Here is a 22,252-nt window from a genome sequence, read left to right as displayed (position 1 = left end):
AGCTTTAAACTGCTTATTAAAAATATTCTGTGGGATCCCTGGGGGAGGGGGGGGAGGGACTCAGCGGTTTAGCACCTGCCTTTGGCCCACGGCGCGATCCTGGAGACCCGGGATCGAATCCCACGTCGGGCTCCCTGCATGGAGCCTGCTTCTCCCTCTGCCTGTGTCTCTGCCTCTCTCTCTCTCTCTCTCTCTCTCTCTGTGACTATCATAAATAAATAAAATTTTTAAAAAAGACTTATAAAAAATAAGTAAAAAAAAAATTCTGTTACTGGGCCCCTGGGTGGCTCAGTGGTTAAGCGTCTGCCTTCAGCTCAGGTCATGATCCCAGGGTCTGGGATCGAGTCCCGCATCAGGCTCCCTACTCAGCAGAGAACCTGCTTCTCCCTCTTTCTGCCCCTCCCCACTACTCATGCTTTCTCTCTCTCTCTCAAATAAATAAATTAAAATCTTTTTAAAAAAGGATTGCCTGGGTGACTCAGTGGTTGAGCATCTGCCTCTGGCTCAGGTCGAGTCCTACATCGGGCTCCCTGCAGGGAGCCTGCTTCTCCCTCTGCCTGTGTCTCTGCCTCTCTCTCTCTCTGTGTCTCTCATGAATAAATAAATAAAATCTTTTTAAAAAGTCTTTAAAAAATAGTAAAAAGGGGATCCCTGGGTGGCTCAGCGGTTTAGCGCCGCCTTTGGCCCAGGGTGTGATCCCTGAGTCCCAAGATCGAGTCCCACGTAGAGCTCCCTGCATGGAGCCTGCTTCTCCCTCTGCCTGTGTCTCTGCCTCTCTCTCTCTATGTCTATCAAGAATAAATAAATAAAATCTTTAAAAAAAAAACATAAAAAAAAAAATAGTAAAAAAATTTTTTTTAAGTTCTGTTACAAACCTGTAGGATAGCACTTAAATTTTGGTGGCCAAATATATAATTTGAGAGAAAACAATGTATTTTACCAATATTATTTGGATTTAGTAGGGTTTTTTTTTTTTTGTCTTAAACAAAAAATTAAGTCAGTCTTTCCCATTGTGTCCCCAGAGCACTGCTTCAGAAAAGTCATTCTTTGTTTAAAGTTTGAAACAAACCGTGCAGTTCTTGAGAGCTGTGGTGCCTTGAGACAGAAGCTTCCTGGTGCTCCTCAGAGGGTTGGTCTATGGTTAGAGACCTCTAGTGTTGACCACCTCGGCTCACGCTCCACCTGTTCTTTCCCTCCAGAGGACATGCGCTATTAGGAATCCTCTGTTTCATCGCTCCTAAGTCATTGGGCTCCCAAGTCACTGTGTCTTCCTTGCCAGGCTGGCGGCCCTGTGAGGGGAGGGAGTGTGTCTGTGGGCTTCACCACCCTGTACCCGACTCCTAAAAAGTACCTGGCACGGAGTGAATACTCACATATTTGCTGAGTGAATGAATGGTGACTGACCGTAAGTCCCTGGACAGCTTTTACTGTAAAGACAGTGGTGGAAATGTCCTGACTGGAAGTTTGGTGCCTTGTCCGTCCCACTTCTCGAATTAGGCATCATTAACAGGACCAGCAGTGAAAAAGTGCTGGCTTTTGTCTTTTTTGTTTTGTTTTTCTTTCAAGTTTTTATTTCAGTTCGAGTTAGTGGACATGCAGGGCGCTACTGGTCTCAGGAGTAGAGTTCAGTGACTCATCACACGCAGCACCCAGCAAGACGTGCTGGCTTTTGCCCTGGATTCCCATTCCTGTTCATGAAGAGACCAAGTAGAAAAATGAATCAGGGGTAAGCTGCTTTTTTTTTGAGAAAGCAACGGACTTAGAAGTGAGGATGAAAGGAAACCTCGTCTACACTGTGTTAATCCATCCCCAACTACGGTGAGCGCTGGTTACTGTACCAGGCCATACCAGGCCTATGCCAGCCCCAGGGGAATAAAAGTGAAGGAGGTGGATGTTACATGATTACTCTCCATTTCCACAAGTATCAGAAGCACAAGCTTTATCCAAGGACTAGAGAGGGCAGAGGTGGAGTGAGCACGCCAGGGTGCTCCAGAGGGGAGGGCATTTGCGATGGACCCTAAAGGATGAGCGTGAGTTTGGTTGTGAGAAGAAGGAGAAATCCCAATAACAGACGTTCAGCCTTCTGTACCCTTGGGGAAGGTATATACCGCGCGGGCAAGACAGGTTGTGCAGGTGTAGGTGTGTACAGGGAAGTAGCGTGTAGGACTAGGAGTAGGTAAGAGGTGTGTTTGTATAGTAGGTGGTTACCAGAGGGTGGAGTATGTTCTAAATTGTATAATCTCTGGCTGTCACAGCTGCTTTAAAATGTTTTCCCATAGAAACCTAATTCCTTGAGCACATTAGAGGATTGAATTATTATTTTTTATGCCAGAAGAAGTGTATGATCATGCTGTAGAAAACGTAGAAAATAGAACAACTCAACTACAGCCTCACCTACACGCAGCCACCGTTTGCTCTTTGTTCTGTTTCCTTCCAGTCTCTGGTTGCATATTAATGGCTTTTGTTAGACGCTGTCGCACTATACACACAGTTCTACGCACAACTTCTTTTACTGATGATTTACCGGAAGGATTTGCCAGATTAGTCCTGCACGGTATTCCCTTCCCTCTGGAATGGATGTATCCAAGAGCATGTGCCATTTTTAAGCTATTTCCCTTTATCAGATACTTAGACTAGTTACTTGTGATTAGAAATAATGTTGCTGTGGGCAGCCTGGGGGGGCTCAGTGGTGAGCACCTGCCTTTGGCCCAGGGCGTGACCCTGGAGTCCTGGGATCGAGTCCCACGTCGGGCTCCCTGCATGGAGCCTACTTCTCCCTCTGCCTGTGTCTCTGCCTCTCTGTGTGTCTCTCATGAATAAAATCTTTAAAAAACAAAAGGAAAGAAATAATGTTGCAGTGACCATAGTTGAGTATATAATCATTTTGTTTTTAGAGTTTTTCCTCAAGTGATTGCCCCAAATTAGAACTAGCATATCAAAGGGTATAAATATTTTTTACAGTTCTTGTTTCTGATTGCCAAGTTATTTTCCTATATACGGACCATAGCAGTGTGAGAGAATGCCAGTTGTTTTATACGCTTCCCAACACGAACTACGGTGCAGTGGGCGGACCATTGGACAAAACAGGTTGGAACTGTGCAGGTCTACTTGCACATGGATTTATTTTTCACTACAGTACTCTAAATGTATTTTTTTTCTTCCTTATGATTTTCTTAATCACATTTTCTTTCTTCTAGCTTACTTTATTGTAAGAATACAGTCTATAAGACATACAACATAGGAAATAGGTGTTAATCAACCATTATTGATAGGTCTTCTGGCCACCAGTAGGCTATTCATAGTTAAGTTTGGGAGGAGTCAGAAGTTACAGGCAGATTTCTGACCATGCTGATGGTTTGGTGCCTCTAACTCCCGCATTGTTCAAGGGTCAATGGCAGTTGACTTTTTTTTTTTAAGATTTTATTTATTTATTCATGAGAGACACACAGGGAGGCAGAGACACAGGCGGAGGGAGAAGCAGGCTTCCTGTGGGGAGGTCGATACGGGACTCGATCCCAGGCTCAGGGTCATGACCTGAGCCAGAGGCAGATGCTCAACCACTGAGCCACCCAGGAGCCCCTGCAATTGACTTTTAAAAACTTAACAGCTTATATGGATGCCTTATTTAACTGTAATTTCTTTGGAAATCGTTGATGTTTTCTACACTACCCTGCAAAGGAAAATAGGGGCTTGTTAGCAGAGTGCCTGTTCCTCCAAGTGTCCTCCTCTAAGTTTAATGTACTGGTGACACCATCGCTAGCTAGTACTCGGAACATGTCTGGAACATTTCGACAGGAATGTGATTCCCGGCCATTCCCTGAGGTATGCATGAGCATCAGTCTCATTGCGTTATAGTCGCACCTTGTTTATGAACAAAGGGCAATCCTCAGCTTGATTACACACCTTGTCATTTAGGGGGACTTTGACTTTTCCAGAAATTAGGTTGAACCTCTGGGAAAGAAGATTTGTCTTCATTAAGAGTATACAAAGCGGGCAGCCCGGGTGGCTCAGTGGTTTAGTGCCGCCTTCAGCCCAGGGCCTGATCCTGGATCAGGATCCTGATCCTCAATCTCTCTATCACATGAATAAATAAAATCATAAAAAAAAAGTATACAAAGGAGTGAACCAAAGTCTCTGAAAGCAGTTTCAAAATAATACGTTAGTCCATGGTTGACATGTTGGATCATATACATGTGAACTCCCTCCTTCTTTGCAAGGGTCAAGTCTTTTTCATGCTTGGGGAGTTGCTTTGGTTTTCAGTTTATGTGAAAGGATTGTCAGCTCCCACCCCTGCTTGTATTGTAGGGCCCTGTGTGTCCAGAGCACCTCCAAGTGTTTAACACATCTGTCAACCTCAAGAAGAAGGACCAGTGACCCTTAGCATAGTACTGGGCACCTGTCATTCGAACAGTTATAAATAGCCCACTCCCTGGCATCTTTGGGGAGTGCTGGTGAAGGAGGCAGTATTTAGGCCGCTTAGACTTTCTTTCAGACTTATACTACATCAAATTGTATTATATTCTCTTTAACATGTTCTTTTGGGGAAAAAAATGGGGGTGGGACACTTGGGTGGCTCAGTTGGTTAAGCATCCAAGTCTTGGTTTCAGCCCAGGTCATGACCTCATTCATGGGTTGGGGGATCAAGCCCCCAGTTGGGCTCTGAGCGCAATGGGGAGTCTGCTTGAGATTCTCTTCCTCTGCCCCTTCCCGTCCCCCCAACTTATGTGTGCACGCAGACTGCATCCATACTGCACACATGCTCTCTCTCTCTCTCACAAATAAGTACATCTTTAAAAAAACTTATTTCCCTTTTGTCTTCCAACTCCAATCCAGTTTATTTTTATTTATTTATTTTTTTTATTTATGATAGTCACAGAGAGAGAGAGAGAGAGGCAGAGACACAGGCAGAGGGAGAAGCAGGCTCCATGCACCGGGAGCCCTACGTGGGATTCGATCCCGGGTCTCCAGGATCGCGCCCTGGGCCAAAGGCAGGCGCTAAACTGCTGCGCCATCCAGGGATCCCCCAACCCAGTTTATTAAATCAGAAAAAAATTAATCTTCATCCCCCATTTCTTTTTTATTTTTTTTTTAAGATTTTATCCATTTATTCATGAGAGACACATACACAGAGAGAGAGGCAGAGACACAGGCAGAGGGAGAAGCAGGCTCCATGCAGGAGCCCGATGCAGGACTCGACTCCGGGTTCCTGGGACCACAATCTGAGCTGAAGGCAGACACTAACCACTGAGCCACCTAGGTGCCTCCCCCATTTCTTTTGTAATCTCCCAAGAATGACCATAATTACCTCAGACAAGAAGACTACATTCAAATTAAGGATAAGGAAATCTGTGTGTTTTGAAGGAAAAAAATTTTATTTTATTTTTATTGCTTTGAAAGGAATAGACATTTTAAAAAAGAAATAAGTTCATGAACTTCTGCAGTCCTTGAGAGAACCCATAAGTCCCCCTCAGTTTTTCCATAATTCTCACGTTCCTTGTCATTGCTTTCTAAACTGCTTCTATCCATCATCGTAATCTAAGATGCAGAATAAACAAGACCCACAATCAAATATTTCTAATTTTATGTCTTGGTTTCATTTATTATTATCCAGATTTGTGGTTAGAGCACTGTCAATTAGGCATATTGTTTGTATGAAAAAAAATGCATCCTGACTTTCAGACCACCAACTTAAGAACCACAGACTAACCTGCAGATATGTTATTTTTGGCCCACATTGTATATTAAACATTATTATTTTTTAAGTGTATTTATTTAAGTCATCTCTACACCCAATGTGGGGCTCAAACCCATGACCCCAAGTTGAAGAGTTGCATGCTCTTCCAACTGAACCGGCCAGACACCCCTGTATATTAAACATTTTTTAAAAGATTTATTTATTTATTCATGAGAGACACAGACTGAGAGAGGCAGAGACACAGGCAAAGAGAGAAGCAGGCTCCATGCAGGGAGCCTGATGTGGGACTCGATCCCGGATCCTGGGATCACGACCTGAACCGAAGGCAGGTGCCCAACCACTGAGCCACCCAGGCAACCCTATTAAGCATTTTTAAATTCATTACCAACACCTAATATTCAGAATATGTCACACAATAATATGAGCTGCCTGCTTCTCTTCAAAAATTGGATCATCTGGCAACAGTAGGCCAGAATTTCCGTATCACACAATCACACAATCACACAAGGCTTACTCCAAGCCTTGTTTTTCCAGTTTGCCACAAGCCTCCCATTCCCTGAAGTATTACAGCCTATTTTACTCACTTGCATTAGCCACTCTGGCCCCTGAAGACATGAGTTTAAGACTTACGTTCTACAGTGTTCAATGTTGCATAGAAGTTGGCTAACTTGAGGAAACCCAGCACGGTCCTATGTTCTAATTAGATGTGGGATCAAGCTGAAATAAGATCAAACGTCCACCCTTCTCACCTTCCCCCATAGAAAGACCATGTGAACATTTGTAGTCTATCCCCAGCAGAGCGTTGGCCGCTAGACATCCTGAAGACCAGAAAGAATAGGATCCAGCAGAGGAGAAATAATACTTAGAATAATTCTTAGAGAGTAGGCCCTGCCTGGGACTCAGAGCTGGATTGGAGCCCTGGTTCGGTCCCCAAATAGAGGGAGATCCTGGTAAACCATCCAAATTCAGTTTTGATTTGTAAAACAACAGGGCTGGACTAGGTAAGGCCGTCCCAAACCACTTTTGAGGGAGATGAATAGGTGTCCGGAGGTTAAAGAGTAAGCAGGGTTCAATAAATTTCTCATCTACTTCGGGGGCTTGTCTTAAAAAGCCGTCGTGCGTTGTAAATCTCTGAGAAGAACTGATATGTAGTGTTTCCCAAGGCTATTTAATCACAGCATCACAGGATCCTTCATTCTTTGCTCTCTGGGCAAAATTCTCTCCTCGAGGAGCTGTTTTCTAGAATGTAGCTTGGGAGAAGGCGCTTAGCAGTTTTCCTTTCAGCTCTACCGTTCTAATACTAAGTAGGGAGGCCAGAGATGTCAAAGAGGGGATCAGGTCGCCAGACACTGCTAAAGAGATTGCAGATGGTGAGGATTTAGGGAGATGCTGTTGAAACCTGGATACTCCAGCTCTTGCTCTGGGGGGGGGGGGGGGCAGGTGGAACAGTAAAGTGGAGGGTAGAATGATAGCAAAAAAAATAAGCCTAGAGTTAAGCAATTTTAGTGTCTCAGAAGCTTTCTGAGATCAATGGAACTTTTTTCAACAGAGATGTAAGGAAAAAAAAAATCAATAGGAAGGTCCGCTGACCTGGGGGGTCTAGTTCAAACATTTCAGTAGCTGGATGACTGGCAGTTTCTCAGCTCACCTCTCTGGGCATCAGTTTCCCGAGTGTACAAAGAAGAGAGACTATATATAGGTAGGCCTTTTAGGTTTTAAATTTGTACTTTTTATTTGCATCTCATTTAAGATAGTAAGGATTGAGTCCTCCAGAAAGGGATTGGTGAGGAAAGATGTATGAGCAAAAGAGGGCTGAGACCTAGATTAGAGAGAACTAGGTCACGAGAGGTATGTTACAGGCTCCTGGAGGATAAATCTTTAATGGGACTCTGTGAAACTGTGGGTTCCAGCTACTGGGATTTCCCTATAGCATTGCACACGGACTAGAAGGTATTTGGTTGATTTCTTAGGGTAACATGGCTTAATTTCCCACTCAAAGCCCCCAGACATCTCAACTGAATTATCATTAACTGCTCTAACAAGTTGATTTAATGGATTAGCTTCCCCAGATGTATAGGTTTTTTGGTTAATAAGAGTACCTGGGTATTGCACCCTGGTGAACAGTTTCCAATTTTGTGTGTAGTCTTGTGATATTTTCTAGATTTGACTTTCTTGGGTGTTTACTGAGGGGAAATAAGTTTTAGTAATTTCAAGATTGCAAGACACAGTAATACACGTCTCAGTAAAGAGTCTCGGATGTATGGGAAGCATTTCATTTTCAAGCGTGAAACGTATACTTTTAAGCGTGATTCCGGACACTCATTCATCCCACAAGTGTTTGTTGCACACACGCTCTCTGCCAGCCAGTGTACTGAGTGTGGAGGATGAAGCTGTGAACAAATGCATCATTATTATCCTTATGACCTGTGCGGCTGTGTATCGAGCTTCCAACAAAGACCTTTTGCTTATGCAAACGTTAACTCCCTCATTCGTTTCTAATGATTCTATTCATTTTAAGTTCAAAGAATCATAAAATGGTAACTTTCAGCAAAGTTTTACCAGAAAGAAAATCTGCTTAGTCACCTTATTTGTCTACTGTGCTGCATGAGAGGAGGAAAATGTTTGCTCAGACTAGATTTTATTGACATCACAGTGGTAAATAACCTCACAGTTCTTTATAAATTGCTGGGTCACACACAACTCAGAACCCACAGAGGAACTCACTGCCTTTATATTAAATATATTCTTCCCCAAAATCCTTAACTTCTGTACCATCTTATATTTACATAGGAAGATGATGAAGGCACAACTAATGCGAACACAGTTACACCTTTTCTACTTCTGAGCTGGAGGCTGGGGCACACTCCTGGATTTGGTGGTTTTCCTGACCCCGTTAACAATAGTGTCCTGATGGCCAACACAGGCTTCCTCTCTCCTGAAGGGTGAAGGTGATGGTCTCTGGGTTGCAAACAAGAGCAGTTTTCTTGAGTCCATGCTTTCTCTGCATTAGGAAATTTCAGGGCTAAAAGAGTTGAAAAATTGAGCATTGAGGAAATGTTCAGTTTGGGCTTGGGTGTTCCATGTGTAGTGTGATAGCACAGTGAAAGGGCTTCAAAATGAAATTCTTCACTTCCTACCTACGTGACAACTTTTATAAGCCCCAATTTTCTTTTTTCCTTTTTTTTTTTTTAAAGGTTGTATTTATTTATTTGAGAGAGAGAGAGAGAGAGAGCACAAGCAGAGAGGAGGGGCTGAGGGAGAGGGAGAAGCAGACCCACCCAGTAGGGACCCAGATGCGGGAGGCCCCCCGACATCGGTGGACCCCAGGGCCCTGGGACCCGGGCACCATTACCCAAGCAGAAGGGAGACACCCAACCGATTGAGCCACCCAGGCGCCCCTATAAGCCCCAATTTTCAATCCTCATAGAGGAGATCACGAAAAACACAGTCTCAAGTTTAACTCCTCTTTAACACCTTTGGGTATATTGTGTTCAAAATGAAAACCAAATTTGAAACTAACGGGCTGGCCAGGATCTGATTGCTTGTCTTTAGTATGATTCAGCAGTGTCAGAATAAGGTCACCTTGTTATTTTGCTATTATATTTATTGTTCATATCACATTGTTATATTTATTGTTATTTTAAAGTCCAACAATCTTTTTAAATATTTCAGTGGGCGGTTCTTCTTTTTTTTTTTTTTTCATGTTCTTTGTCCTTTTCAGTTTCTGCCTTCTCTTCGCTGGGTCTTGAGACCCTGCAGGGCGGCACCCGCCCCCTCAGCCCTGCCTCCTCTCCTCCCCGTGGGCCCCCTGCGCCCGGGCCTCGGCGCCTGCCCCCCGCCGCCCCCAACCTGCGGCCCCGCCCCCCCGCACCTGCACCCTGGCTCCACCCCCTGCTCCCTGGCCCTTTGCCCCCGGCCCCCTATCCCCGACCCCTGGCATCTGCCCCCTGGCTCCAGCCCCTGCCTCTGCGCCCCTGGCCCTGCGCCCCGGACCCCCTCCCTCCCCCGCACCTGCCCCCTGGCTCCACCCCCTGCTCCCCGGCCCTTCCCCCCCCACCCCCCATCCCCGACCCCTGGCTCCAGCCCCTGCCTCTGCGCCCCTGCCCCTGCGCCCCGGCCGCCCCCCCTCCGCCCTGCACCTGCCCCCTGGCTCCACCCCCTGCGCCCCACCCCCGGCCCCTGCCCCCCCAGCCCCCTGCACCCCGGCCCCTGGGCGCCCCCTTCCCCCCGCACCTGCCCCCTGGAACCACCCCCTGCGCCCCGGTCCCCCCCCCCCCGCATCTGCCCCCTGCTCACCCCCCAGCCCCCTGCACCCCCGCCCGTGCCCCCTGGCTCCACCCCCTGCTCCCCGACACTTTGCCTCCGGCCCCTGGCACCTGCCCCCTGGCTCCACCCCCTGCGCCAGCCCTTGCGCCCGGCCCTCTGCCCCAGGACCCTGCCCCTGCGCCCCGCCCCCGGCCCCCTGCCCCCCAGCCCCCTGCACCCCGGTCCCTGGGCGCCACCACCCCCCGCACCTGCCCCCTGGCTCCACCCCCTGCCCCCCTACCCCCCCCCAACCCCTGGCACCTGCCCTCTGGCTCCACCCCCTGCCTCTGCACCCCTGCCCCTGCGCCCCGGCCTCTCCCCACCCCTCACCTGCTCCCTGGAACCACCCCCTGCGCCCCGGCACCTGCCCCCTGGAACCACCCCCTGTGCCCCGGCACCTGCACCCTGGAACCACTCCCAGTGCCTCGGCCCCTGCCCCCTCCAGCCCCCTGCATCCCGGCCGCTGGGCGCCCCCTCCCCCCCCACCTGCCCCCTGGCTCCACTCCCTGCGCCCCGCCCCCGGGCCCCTGCCCAACCCCCCAGCCCCCTGCGCCCTGGCCCCTGCCTCCGGCCCCGGGCGCCCCAGACCCTGCCCCCTGCGCCCTGCCCTCTGCCCCAGCCCCTGCCCCCCCCGCCCCCTGTCCCCGCCGCCCCCCCCGCCCCCAGGGCCGACCCCCCCCCCGCCGTCCCCCTCCGGGACACCTGCTCCCCTGGGTGCCCGCGCTCGCCCAGGGCTGCGGTGGGTTCCTGCTCCCAGGGGCCCAGCCTCAAGGTGTCTGGGCGGAGCCCGTCGGTTCTCCGGGAGCAGGGGCGGGGCGGGGCGGGGCGGGGACTAAACAGAGCAGGTGTCTGGACGGATAAGTAGGAATTCGGAGGGGATCATTCGGAGGGGGCCGGCGCGCCCCTTCAGGCCTTGTGCGCGGCCTTGCCCTAAGCCCTGCAAGCCCTGCAAGCCCTGCCCTTGGCCACACGCTCCCACACCTGCTCAGCCATCACCTATAAAGACAAGAAGACGGTCTAGGGGCACCTGGCGGGCTCAGTCAGGACAGCGGGGCACTCCTGGTCTCAGGGTTGTGGCTTCAAGCCCTGCTTCGGGTGTCGAGCTGACATTAAAAAAGCCAACAAACAAAACTTGTTTGATGAAATACTGTTTCATACTTTGAACTAGACCAGTATTTCTCAACTTTAAGGTGAAAAGGAGCCCCCTGGCGAGCTTCCTAAGTCCCACCCCCAGAGATACCAATTCCACAGGCAGAGTTGGAGCCCAAGAATTTACCTTCCGATGCTGCCGGTCTGTGGACCACCCTTGGAATAGCCTCGGGTTAGACAACTTGTAGGATTGCTCAATGGTGATAACAGAGATAAGGGATATGACTAGTTCTTAACAACCTTCCCCAAACAGGTGGATTTTTAAAATGAACAATTTGCTAAGCTATTGGTGAGCCAAAGGCCTTTTGTCTCCTCAGCTGGGAGCGACCTCGGTTAGTGGAGCTATACTCGCCTTCCCTGGGGATAGGAGGGGGTGGGGAACAGATGTTCTTAAAAAGTACCATAAAGACCAGATGCACAATCATCAAATTAAGGCTATTTCAGTACCTCAAAATGCAGTGCCAACCCCATTCTTCTTAGGGCCACGGAACAGGAGCCCATCCCAACTTTCCAATACGCCTTGCTCTTTGTACCTTTGTGTGTTACCGTATTGCTCCGCTGTTGGAATGCCCTTCTCCCCCTTTTCTCCTGTGCCTCTTAGAGACACAGCTCTAGTGTCACCAATGCCGTGAACACCTTAAAAGCTCCTCTGGGTAGAAAGTGTTAAACTTCTCTTCCCTGCGTATGTATCCCTGGTATTGGTCACACTACTGCCTTGCACTGTGTGTATCCACGTGATACGGTGTCCCCTTCTTAAGGATGGAACCTATCCTGTACTTCCCCTTATCGCTCTACTAGTCTTGGTGTCTGACACACAATACACATTCAGATGTTTGTTGAACAAGTGGATGAAAAATAGACCCATGCCCTTTTCCATGTAGTGGGATGCCTAACCTGCAGATTCACCCCAGGAGGGCAATATAGTTATCTGGTGTATAGATAATTTTTATTTAAGCTTAAGATATTAGCTGTTGAACACATTAGATTGTTCATGGTAATTGTGGATCTTGACTAAATGTTTGTAAGGAGTACTTTTTTTAAAAAAGATTTTATTTATTTATTCATGAGAGACACACACACAGAGAGAGAGAGGCAGAGACACAGGCAGAGGGAGAAGCAGGCTCCATGCAGGGAGCCCGACATGGGACTCGATCCCGGGTCTCCAGGACCACGCCCTGGGTAGAAGGCAGGCGCCAAACCGCTGAGCCACCCAGAGATCCCCAAGGAGTACATTTTTTATTCTGTTTCCTGAGTCTGTTAAAATGAGAAGCCTCTCCTGGGGCAGAGGTAAAAACCTTCATTTTTAGGGACTCCAGATTCCATCACCATGGCCTGTGCCTTCCTTCTGGAGCCTCTGGGACCGATGCGCCAAGGAATGGCGAAACTACATGAACTTGAAACTGCCGGCTATAGAAATTCCAGTTGCAGTGAAGCTTTTGTACTATTAGTTTTCTTAGGCACCGTTTATGTTGGCAAACTGGTCCTGCGAATCAGCCTAGCAGATCTGCTGGCAAATATGCCTCTGGCAGAGTGGAGTTTGGGATGCATTTCATGACCTACTTCCCTTCTCCACGCTGATTTTAAACCTTCCACTCTTAGGTGTTCAAAACTTGTGTGACGGGAGAGGCTCTGCTGATTCAAATAATGGTTCGGTCAGTGATTTTCATCTGAGCTCTGAGTATTGACATGAGCGTGACGGGTCGGTCGGTTGGGCTTTTGGCTTCCAGTACTCGCTTTGTCACTTTGAGCTTTATGATCCTGGGCAAGGCATTTAACTTCTTTAAGCCTCAAATGAGCATATAATGCATGTAATACCTGCTCTTCCTAGTTCACAGGCCCTTGTTGAGAGTCAAACTGGTGAAAGTTCACACGGAAAGCACTGTACAAAAGAGTCCTATGATTTTTTTTATAATTTATTACATGTTTCATATAGCATGCATTGATTAATTATAATCACATTCTGAATGTACTCAGGGGGGTCTTATTCTAATCATCATCTGAATCTAGCCCTTCAGACGTCTGTAGATGTCTATAAAAATCATTTGCTTGGGGATCCTTGGGTGGCGCAGTGGTTTGGCGCCTGCCTTTGGCCCAGGGCACGATCCTGGAGACCCGGGATCGAATCCCACGTCGGGCTCCCGGTGCATGGAGCCTGCTTCTCCCTCTGCCTGTGTCTCTGCCCCTCTCTCTCTCTCTGTGTATGACTATCATAAATAAATAAAAATTAAAATCATTTGCTTTTTATTTTTTGGATTTATGTGCCAGTTAAGAAACAGTTTTCAAAGGTCACATCTAATCTGCTGCTTCCCACAATCTACATAAAGCAGATAACCCCAACTTCTGAATTATCGTAGTCCAGGCAGGGGGCGTGAGTGGGCAAGCTCTGAATTGTCATATAGCGGAAGGGAGTCCGGGAGGTTTTGTTGTGAAGTTTAATTCTTTTGTGCTGTCCTTAGTCAGCTGCTATTTGGAACGCTCAGATGAAAACAAACGCTTCTTGTCCTGGCAGTCAAGGGAGGCTTTTAGCAGCTCAACGAGCCTCACGAAGGACATTTGTTTATGACCAGCTGTACATGGGGCACCAGAAAATAAAATTTGATCCCCAAGACTCAGACCTCGTCTGTCCCAAGGAGATCACAATTACTTATTGCTTCATAGATAACAGAAATGTAAATAAAAAAAGAACTCCCAAGTAATTTTTTAAAGTCTCGTTATCAACTGTCATGGGTGTGTGTATGGAGAAGAGTGAGCTGGGAACAGGACCCAGAAAGAGGTTCCCAGAGAGAAAAAGATGCTGGTGAGAAGAGCTGGAGGAAAGGGGGAGATGGAGGGCGCCTCTTTGAGCCAAGTGGTCAAGGCTGGGCTGTGCTGGAGCAGCTGATCCTGGGCGAGTCACGTATCCTCTCCTTTCCAGGGCTGAGCTTCCCTTTGTAGAATGTGGGAGGCTAAATGTTCATTCCAGGTGTAAAATCTTCCAGTTTTATGATACAGGTTGGAAACTACATTGACTCCTGAGTGTCAGTTGAGGGTGATGGTTAAGAGTTCTGGAAGCAGAATGTTTGGTTCACACCCAGCCCACCACGTCTTGCCTGTGTGACCTTGGGTGATTCCCTGAACCGCGCTTGTTCTGAGACTCCCCCAAACACTGAGAACAGTGACTGGCAGAGAGCAAATATCGGCACATAGGAGCCACCATGCCCCTTGCTGTCCCCTGATAGAACGCAGAAGGCATTTGGAGCTAAGCCAGCACCTTGGCAATGTCGAGCTACTTGTCTTCTGGGTCATAGTAAAAAAATAAAAAGTTTTAGCAACTGGAGAGAGATGAGCCTGTCCTTGTGCTCCCCCAGATTGAATTGCAACTGTGCAAGTGAGAGAACAAGGTGAAGGTCATCCCGCAGTTCTAGGTTACCTTTGCTGATCCAATGGCAGTGAGATTCTCCTCAGGTCTGCTTTGTAGCTTGTCCTGAAATCCTTGGATATGTGGCTAAACCAATCTGAAATTTTCTAATAGAGCAATCGCATCAGAGGATCCTACTCTTATATAATTATATTTGTGTTTCACAGGTTGCCATAATAATTCTCTCGGGTACTTTATGGAGAGTGTGCGACTGTGCCCCAACCTGAACTTTTTTTTTTTTTTTTTAATTAATGAGAGACACAGAGAAAGAGAAATACAGAGAGAGAGAGAGAAAGAGGCAGAGCCACAGGTAGAGGGAGAAGCAGGCTCCCTGCAGGGAGCCCGATGCGGGACTCGATCCCAGGACCCCGGGGTCACGCCCTGGGCTGAAGGCAGACGCGCAACCGCTGAGCCACCAGGTGTCCCCAAACTGAACCCTTTTGATCTGTGCTTACTCTCAGAGTGTGAGACCAAAGATTTTTTTTTTTTTTTTTTTACAAAGATAATACTCAGGAAATAAGAGAGGAAGGACAGGTGTTGGAAGGATCCCTAACCAGATGGGGATCTGCCAAAGGCCTGAGCAGAGCTTCTGTCAATTCAGGACCTCGGGAAAGAGAGAGAGAACAATTAGTGTGGATTTACCCCTCATGTGCAGTTTTTCCCTCTTTTATCTGAGAAACTGGGGCCCAGAGAACTTAGGAAGCTTGCGTAGGTCGTGTAGCTAATAAATGATAGAGCCTGAACTTGTCTCTCTGCAAAGTCTGTGCTCTTTCTTCTCAATGATTTTTCCTTACCCTTTCTGTCCTTCGTAACAAATTTCAAGGCAGGGATAATGAAAGCTGATTTTTCACAGCTTTTTCTTCTGAGGAAGCCTCGAAGATGGGGTTGGTATCAGTTAAAGAGCTCTGCTACCTTGATGTCGTATATCACTAGGTTTAGGAACATGCAGCTGGTGACTTAGCCTGGCTCTTCCCAGCTAATGTAGCAAGACTCCATTATATGGCAGACGAAAATGCTATGAGGGCCTGACATAAGCGCATAAAAAGAGGTAACATTATGAGCACTTACATTCTAAATGTTATGCCAGGTATCCTTTAAAAAGCGCTATAAAGTAGATATTATGATCTCTCCAATTTTATGGGTAAAGAAACTGAGTCAGGCAGAGGTGAATTGCTCAGAATCACCCAATTAGTAAGTGTCAGAACTAGGATTGAGCCTTGGCCAACTGACCTCATAGTCCACACCATAAAACACTATCTGCTATGCTCTGAATGAGTAAGGAAAGAGGAGGGGTGAAGTAGAGGTAGGGGCGTGCTGTCCATGGGATGGGAGGGGCAGGAAGTGGGGAGACCCTGATTTATAGCTATTGTTGATTTCTATTATGTAAATGTTCCCATCACGGCCAATTTCAGGCTACTGACCTGATGTCAACTGATTTGTAAGTTCAGGCCTGGTACAGAACATCAGCGAAGGGCATTGCCTAAGAGAGTAGCAGATAAAAATAAAGTTATGCAACTTATGCTCAAATACACTTGACTCCAGAGAACTAGAAAATACAAGGTGGAGGTTGGTGAGAAATGCGGTTGGCACATACAGCGGGATCAGAGCATACCAAGTTTAGACTTTTCTCTGTAGGAAACTAGAAGTTAGTTGGCATTTTTTATTTATTTATTTATTTGTTTGTTTATTTATTTACTTATTTATTTATTTTTAGTTGGCATTTTTAAACAGCCAGGTAAAGTGATTGACTTTTCAAGGTAAGCTCTCTAACAGCAGTATGCAGCAGGTAATAGAAAAGGGGGTTATCTAGAATTCAAGTTAGGCAAATATGGGAAATAATGAGCATGTAATGAAGGCAGCAGTGTAAGCTGGGGTAGAGGCTAGAGGTAGAGCAACATTTTGAGTAGAAAATGTTGGCAGACGGAATTGCCATGAATTGATGATTGGATATCCTGTGAGAGGAGAGAGAAGCTGAAGAAGATATCAAGGTCTCCAGCGTGGGAGCTAGATTTGTGGTTAGATTATTAATGGAGAATTTAATTGAGTTGCTGAGTTGGAAGTGGAGAAGGGCAAGTAGAACATGTTGATTTTGAAGAGCTTATAGGCTAGATCCTGGAGATGATTGGAAATACGGATCTGGAGCTGAAGAATGATAGATCCGGGACTGGAGATAGAAATTTAGAAGTCATTAGCGTATGGATAGAGGTCAGGGCCATCTAATTTAATAAGCTGCTGCTAAGCACGTCCCGATGCTGGACATTGAGCCAAAATAGTTACATCGACCTGCTTAGGGAAAGCAGGAATCATAAAGCTGAATAAAATAAAGAATGGAACCTTGGAGAACATTGTCACTTCAAGGCCCAGTGGACAGGAGAGGAAGAAACAATCAGTAAAAGAACCCAAAGGAGATAATGAATTAGTATGGCAAGAGAGACAAGACAAGATAGTTGGAAAATGAAAGGGGAAGAGAGTTTCAGGGAAGAGTAAATTATTGTTAAATGCCCACAGAGAGGCCAAGTAGGTCATTGGTGTTGTCAGGGGCGGGAGGAGGGGGAGGTCGGGGGGGGGGCGGTCACTGGTGAACCTAATAAGGTCAGTTTGTCAGAGATACGGGGCTGAGAGCCACGTTGTAATGAGTTGCCTTCAAAGGGCGCAGGCTTTGAAAGTGCCCGTGTTCTTTAGGGTAAAGACAGCTGGTCTCAACAGAAGTCACCTTCTAGAGATTGATCTCAGCTTCCTTCCCTGCCTACAGTGAGCTCACCTGCTACGGCCTCCCCAAGTCCAGCCCTCCCATCTCTTTCCCAGAGCCTTTCTTCCTCCGCCAGGGTCTCAAATCACGTGGCTTTTCTTTTCTCCTGTGTCACTTTTGTCTCCCCTTGTACACGGGCGCTTTCCCTACAGTCAGGCTCAAGTCTCTGTCATCTAAAGCAAAACAAAATGGGTTTTCTTTACTCTCCCTCAGCCTGGTGTCCCACAGCTTTCCTAATCTCTACAGTGAGAGTTCTCTCTACTTTCACTATCTCTATTTCTTCACTTTGACTCACTTTGCAAACCATTACAGTCTGGCTCCCAGTCCCATATGTCTGACTAAACTGGCCTTAATAGGTTCACCAGTGATCCCATGACCACACTGCCAACACCCATGACCTACTTGGCCTCTCTATAGGCATTCAACAACTTGCTCTTTCTTGAAACTTTCTTCCCCCTTAACTTCTCCAGTCTCTTGTTTCTCTTGCCATGCTAATAATACATTCTTCTTCTTCTTTTTAGAAGAGGGAGGGTGGAGAGATCTTTTAAAGATTGGTTCTGTCTCTCCTGCCCACTCTCCGCTTGCAGTGATGGTGTACCCAAGGTTTCAGCTTTTATTTTATTCAACTTTACGATTCCTGTTTTCCCTAAGCAAACTGACTTTCCCTCTCTGGCAGACTTTACTGTGAGGCCCAGAGCCTTCTAGAATGGTACTCAGACAGCCCCGTCCTCTCATCAGAGTCGGGTCGAGATGGAGATCCAGCCCTCAGCAAGGGAAGGAATATTTTCATCCTTGTAATCTAGATGGGAATAGGAAAGAAGTCTTTGATGCCTTTCCACCTCTTGGCGTCACTTTGGAAGCAAAGCATGGGTGGTGGGCACAAGACTGAAGTGTGGAACACCTGCCCCACAACCACGAGTATCCGCTTGCCTTTTCTCACCCCCCTCTCCCTCTCCAGCTACCTGGGCATTCACTAACACTTAACCCCAGCCCACACTGTGTCCAGGCAGCCTCTTTGGACAGCCTCTGTCTCCTCTTCTAGGCTGGGCCCCACACCTTTGCACTTTAAGGTACCATATCTCTGCTCTTGGAGGTTCTGCATCCATCATAATCATCTGTTGTGAACATCTAGCATGTTCTTATGCTTGTGTGTTGCTTGGGTTATTAAAAATTACTTCTGACTTCTTCCTCCAAGCCCAACCTTATTGGATCTCTGATTATACATTTGCTGTCTGCGTTTTTCGACCCATCTACGTATTGACTTTATTATTTTTTCAAAGGTTTTTATTCATTTATTCATGAGAGACACAGAGAGAGCGAGAGAGAGGCAGAGACACAGGCAGAGGGAGAAGCAGGCTCCATGCAGGAAGCCTGATGTGGGACTTGATCCCAGGACTCCAGGATCACTTCCTGAGCCAAAGGCAGACGCTCAACCCCTGAGCCACCCAAGGATCCCTACCTATTGATTTTAAATGGAATAATTCTGAAATGAAACTTATCTTACCTTCCCTGACCATTCTGCCTATATTGTCTGTTTCTCATACCCCAAGTGAAGACCTTCTGATATCTCTGAATTCTTTCTCCAGGTACCCCACCCGACTGCCCACCTGGTCCCAGTCCCTCCATTCCGTGAGCAGTTGCCAAGGCCCATCGACTCTGCCTCAGTGATCTCTGTATTCTCCTGGGGCCGACCTTCATTTTTCTCTCCTTTGGGCAACTGCCAAATTCTTATAGTTGTTACCCCTGCCTCCAGTCTCTCCTCTCACCAATCTGTTGCATATACCACAGGTGAAATCCTTCCCAAAGTATAGTCTCATTAAAAAAAAAAAAAAATCCCAAGAATTTTTGCTGCTTCACCATTGACAACGAGGGGCTACACTTACGAGGATTAATCTGCCACTATCTTTCCAGCTGTACCTTCAGTCAGATAGGGTTATCCCTACATCAGAACTTGTAGCTGTTGGTCCTCAGTCCAGATATGGCCTGCAGACGTGTATTGTTTTGTCTGCAAATTAAAAAAAAATTAATCTGAATCAGGGCTTTAAAATCAGAGGAGTTAGAGTCTTAGAGAAAGTGCAGAGAACTGTGAAAGCTTAAGGAGAAATGGAAATTTGGGGGAAAGGGAGGGATTCAGACAAGATTTAAATTCTTAACTACTTCTCACCCACCTTTGCCTTCTTATAACGTGTAGCAGTGTTTACATATATAGTAGGTGCCTAATTAATACTTTTTGAATTATAGTTATCTGCCCTTTGGTAGCTTCTTGCCACAGACATTGTGGTTTTTTTGTAGAACAACATTTCTGCATTAGTGAATCACATGTGATCCCTACAGTGGGCCTAAGTGTGAGTCATATAATTTGTGTGGCAATAAGAAAAAGTCTGCATTTAAAAATACACTCAAACTTTATAATGTTTGAAAAATATGACCGTAATTTTCATGCAGATATTCCATAATTTTTTTTTTTCCCTGTAATAGGTGCTCAATAGAGCAGAATCTGGATAGGAGAATTTGAAAGCTCTTTGACAAGATAAAATGGCTGTCACTGGTAAAATTGGAGAATCATTTTGCAAATGTGAAGTGAAGCAGGTAGTCAGTTACAATAGATGTTTTAAGTATTTTAATGTGGTTGGTTCATGTTGAAATTTGACCACAGGCTGTTACTGAGGCATCGGTATCACTGTACTATGGCTTTCCCCTCCCCCTTGGACACGAGCATGCAAATGAGCCTTTTAAAAGATAATTCTTTTACATCTCTTTAATCCATAGTAATTCCAGAACTTGGGAATCAGCGTGGTCCTAATAACAAATGTACATAAGGGGGAAAATGATCGTCTCAGCTTCCCTGGAAACCCTGGACGATCTGACCCTGGTGGGCTCACCTGTCTTCATTCAGTGATCTACTGGATCAGGGCTATTAGTAATAATAACCAACTCGTAGAAGGCTTAGTATGTGCCAGGTGCTGTTCTAGGTGTTTTTACCTTTTTTAAGTTTCACAAGAATGCGTTGAAGTCGTTAGTTTCATGATTTCTGTTTTGTAGATGAGAGAAATCAAGACACAGAGAGGTTTAGTAACTTGCCCAAGATCCCACCACTGGTAAGTGGGGCAGCCGGGCTTTTCACTCAGGCAGTCCAGGTCTGGAGTCTGTGCTCCTGACGTTGGCGCTGGGCATGCCTCTCACATGGAGCCTTTTACGCCCGTCCGCCCCCGGCCTTCACTTCCCTTACGTACCAGCTCTTCCTGCAGGTCTCTGAATTATAGCCCTTGCCCAACACTTTGACAGCTTGGTTTCCAACCCTTTTCTTTGCTGCTCATGCTTCTTCTTCCATTAAGCCACAGTTTAGGCTACTGGAAGCCTTACTGGATTTCATCCCAGGAAGAACAGATAGAAGTAATTTCTTCCTTCTCTTGGCTCATGCAACCTTTTCTAGATCTCCCTTGCTGCTTATATTGCTTGGCTAACTCACATCAGCTATTCATTTACAAGTCTTGGTTCTCCTCTATTTTCCAAAGCTCCAGAACATTGTCTCTGCCTCCCGAGTAGGCTTCCCTGCCCACAGAATCGATTTCATAATTCCCCTGTTGAAGGAGTGAATAGAAAACAACCCCATTCACAAACATAACAACTTACTTCTCTATTGCTCTCTTCCTTTGATTCTTGCTTGTCCTTTGATCTTTGGTCATCATACCTGGGTAGGGAGCCAGCGGCCCATCTATTTTGTTGTGTCTGGTCCTACTCTGATGTAATACCCTTTGTCCCTTCCTTTTTTTTTTTTTTTTTTTTTTTAAATTTTTTAATTTTTTTAATTTATTTATGATAGTCACAGAGAGAGAGAGAGAGAGAGAGGCAGAGACACAGGCAGAGGGAGAAGCAGGCTCCATGCACTGGGAGCCCGATGTGGGATTCGATCCTGGGTCTCCAGGATCGCGCCCTGGGCCAAAGGCAGGTGCCAAACCGCTGTGCCACCCAGGGATCCCCCCTTTGTCCCTTCCATCTCCTCAAGCAGAATTTCTCCCTAGATCCTGGAGTGATTATGGGGGCCAGCTTTGAAGATCCATATCACTGCCCTAGAGTGTTTCAGCTGGCCAATAGTTGGTCAGTTCTCAACCTGTGGGGCCCTTAAAACTTGGCCTGCTTCTTTGTGCTGCTGGAATTTTCCAGTTACTTCTAAAGAGGTTTCAGGAAACTTTGTTAATTCGAGTATGTTTTTTTGAGGTGGATCTAAATCCCGCTTCACAAACTTAAGGGTGCAAGAAATAAAACCTCATCTATATTTTGACTATGCATTTTTAAGAGAGAACTTGGGTCCGATAATTGAAGTATTCCCCCTAATTTCTGCTTACTTTTAGGTTTTAGGGGGGTCTTATACAATGTTGAGGCATAATGAGTGGGGGAGGCCATCTGGGTACCCATCCTTGGCTCATATCGTTGTTCCATGTGGTCTTTGGTGTTTGAGTTCTATACATTTCCCCTGGAATATCCTTTGTTCTAATTTATAAGAGCCCTTCAGATTCATTAATGCCCTCTTCTATTGCCTTGGACCCTTGAGAGCATATAATGGGCCGAGGCTAATGGAAAGGTAATCTCAGGTCCATCCGCAAGACACTCGTGCAGCCCTCGCCACATTTATGCCTTCGTTGGAATATGGAATCATTCAGCTGCTTCTGCACCAGTGGAAGCCTGAGGAACTCTCAGAGGCCATTTGCGGCCCCATCTTCTTAGACACACCTTGCAGCCAATCTTCCCTAAGGTCTTACCTCCTTCCAAGGTTCTGTCTGGGCATGGGGCCTATATCTCCTGCTCTCAAGACTCCACAGACATATCTGGGGGTTGCTGTGTCTCAGGGTTCTCTTTTGATTGGATTTCAGGTCTCAAGTCCTACGTTCCTCATTTCACCTCCAACATTTTCTCCTCCCATCTCCCACTACTTAGTCTGGAGAATCATTTTCTATTC

General features: G+C 46.6%; 1 protein-coding gene and 1 long non-coding RNA gene across 2 annotated transcripts in view; one reads left to right on the top strand and one right to left on the bottom strand.

The window, feature by feature from the left end:
* Positions 1 to 22,252, top strand: part of NCEH1 (neutral cholesterol ester hydrolase 1) — a 60,135-nt gene that overhangs the window by 15,772 nt on the left and 22,111 nt on the right. The gene's annotated exons all lie outside the window — the stretch shown is intronic.
* LOC144302719 (uncharacterized) lies at positions 15,953 to 21,049 on the bottom strand. The gene is made up of 3 exons (XR_013369745.1): positions 20,529 to 21,049; positions 19,179 to 19,300; positions 15,953 to 16,026 (listed from the first exon to the last, which is right to left on the bottom strand). It is a non-coding gene; the product is annotated as an uncharacterized LOC144302719 (long non-coding RNA).

Source organism: Canis aureus, chromosome 31 (genome assembly GCF_053574225.1).
Source record: "Canis aureus isolate CA01 chromosome 31, VMU_Caureus_v.1.0, whole genome shotgun sequence".
Taxonomy (NCBI): domain Eukaryota; kingdom Metazoa; phylum Chordata; class Mammalia; order Carnivora; family Canidae; genus Canis; species Canis aureus.
This window is presented reverse-complemented; position numbering and strand designations above follow the sequence as displayed.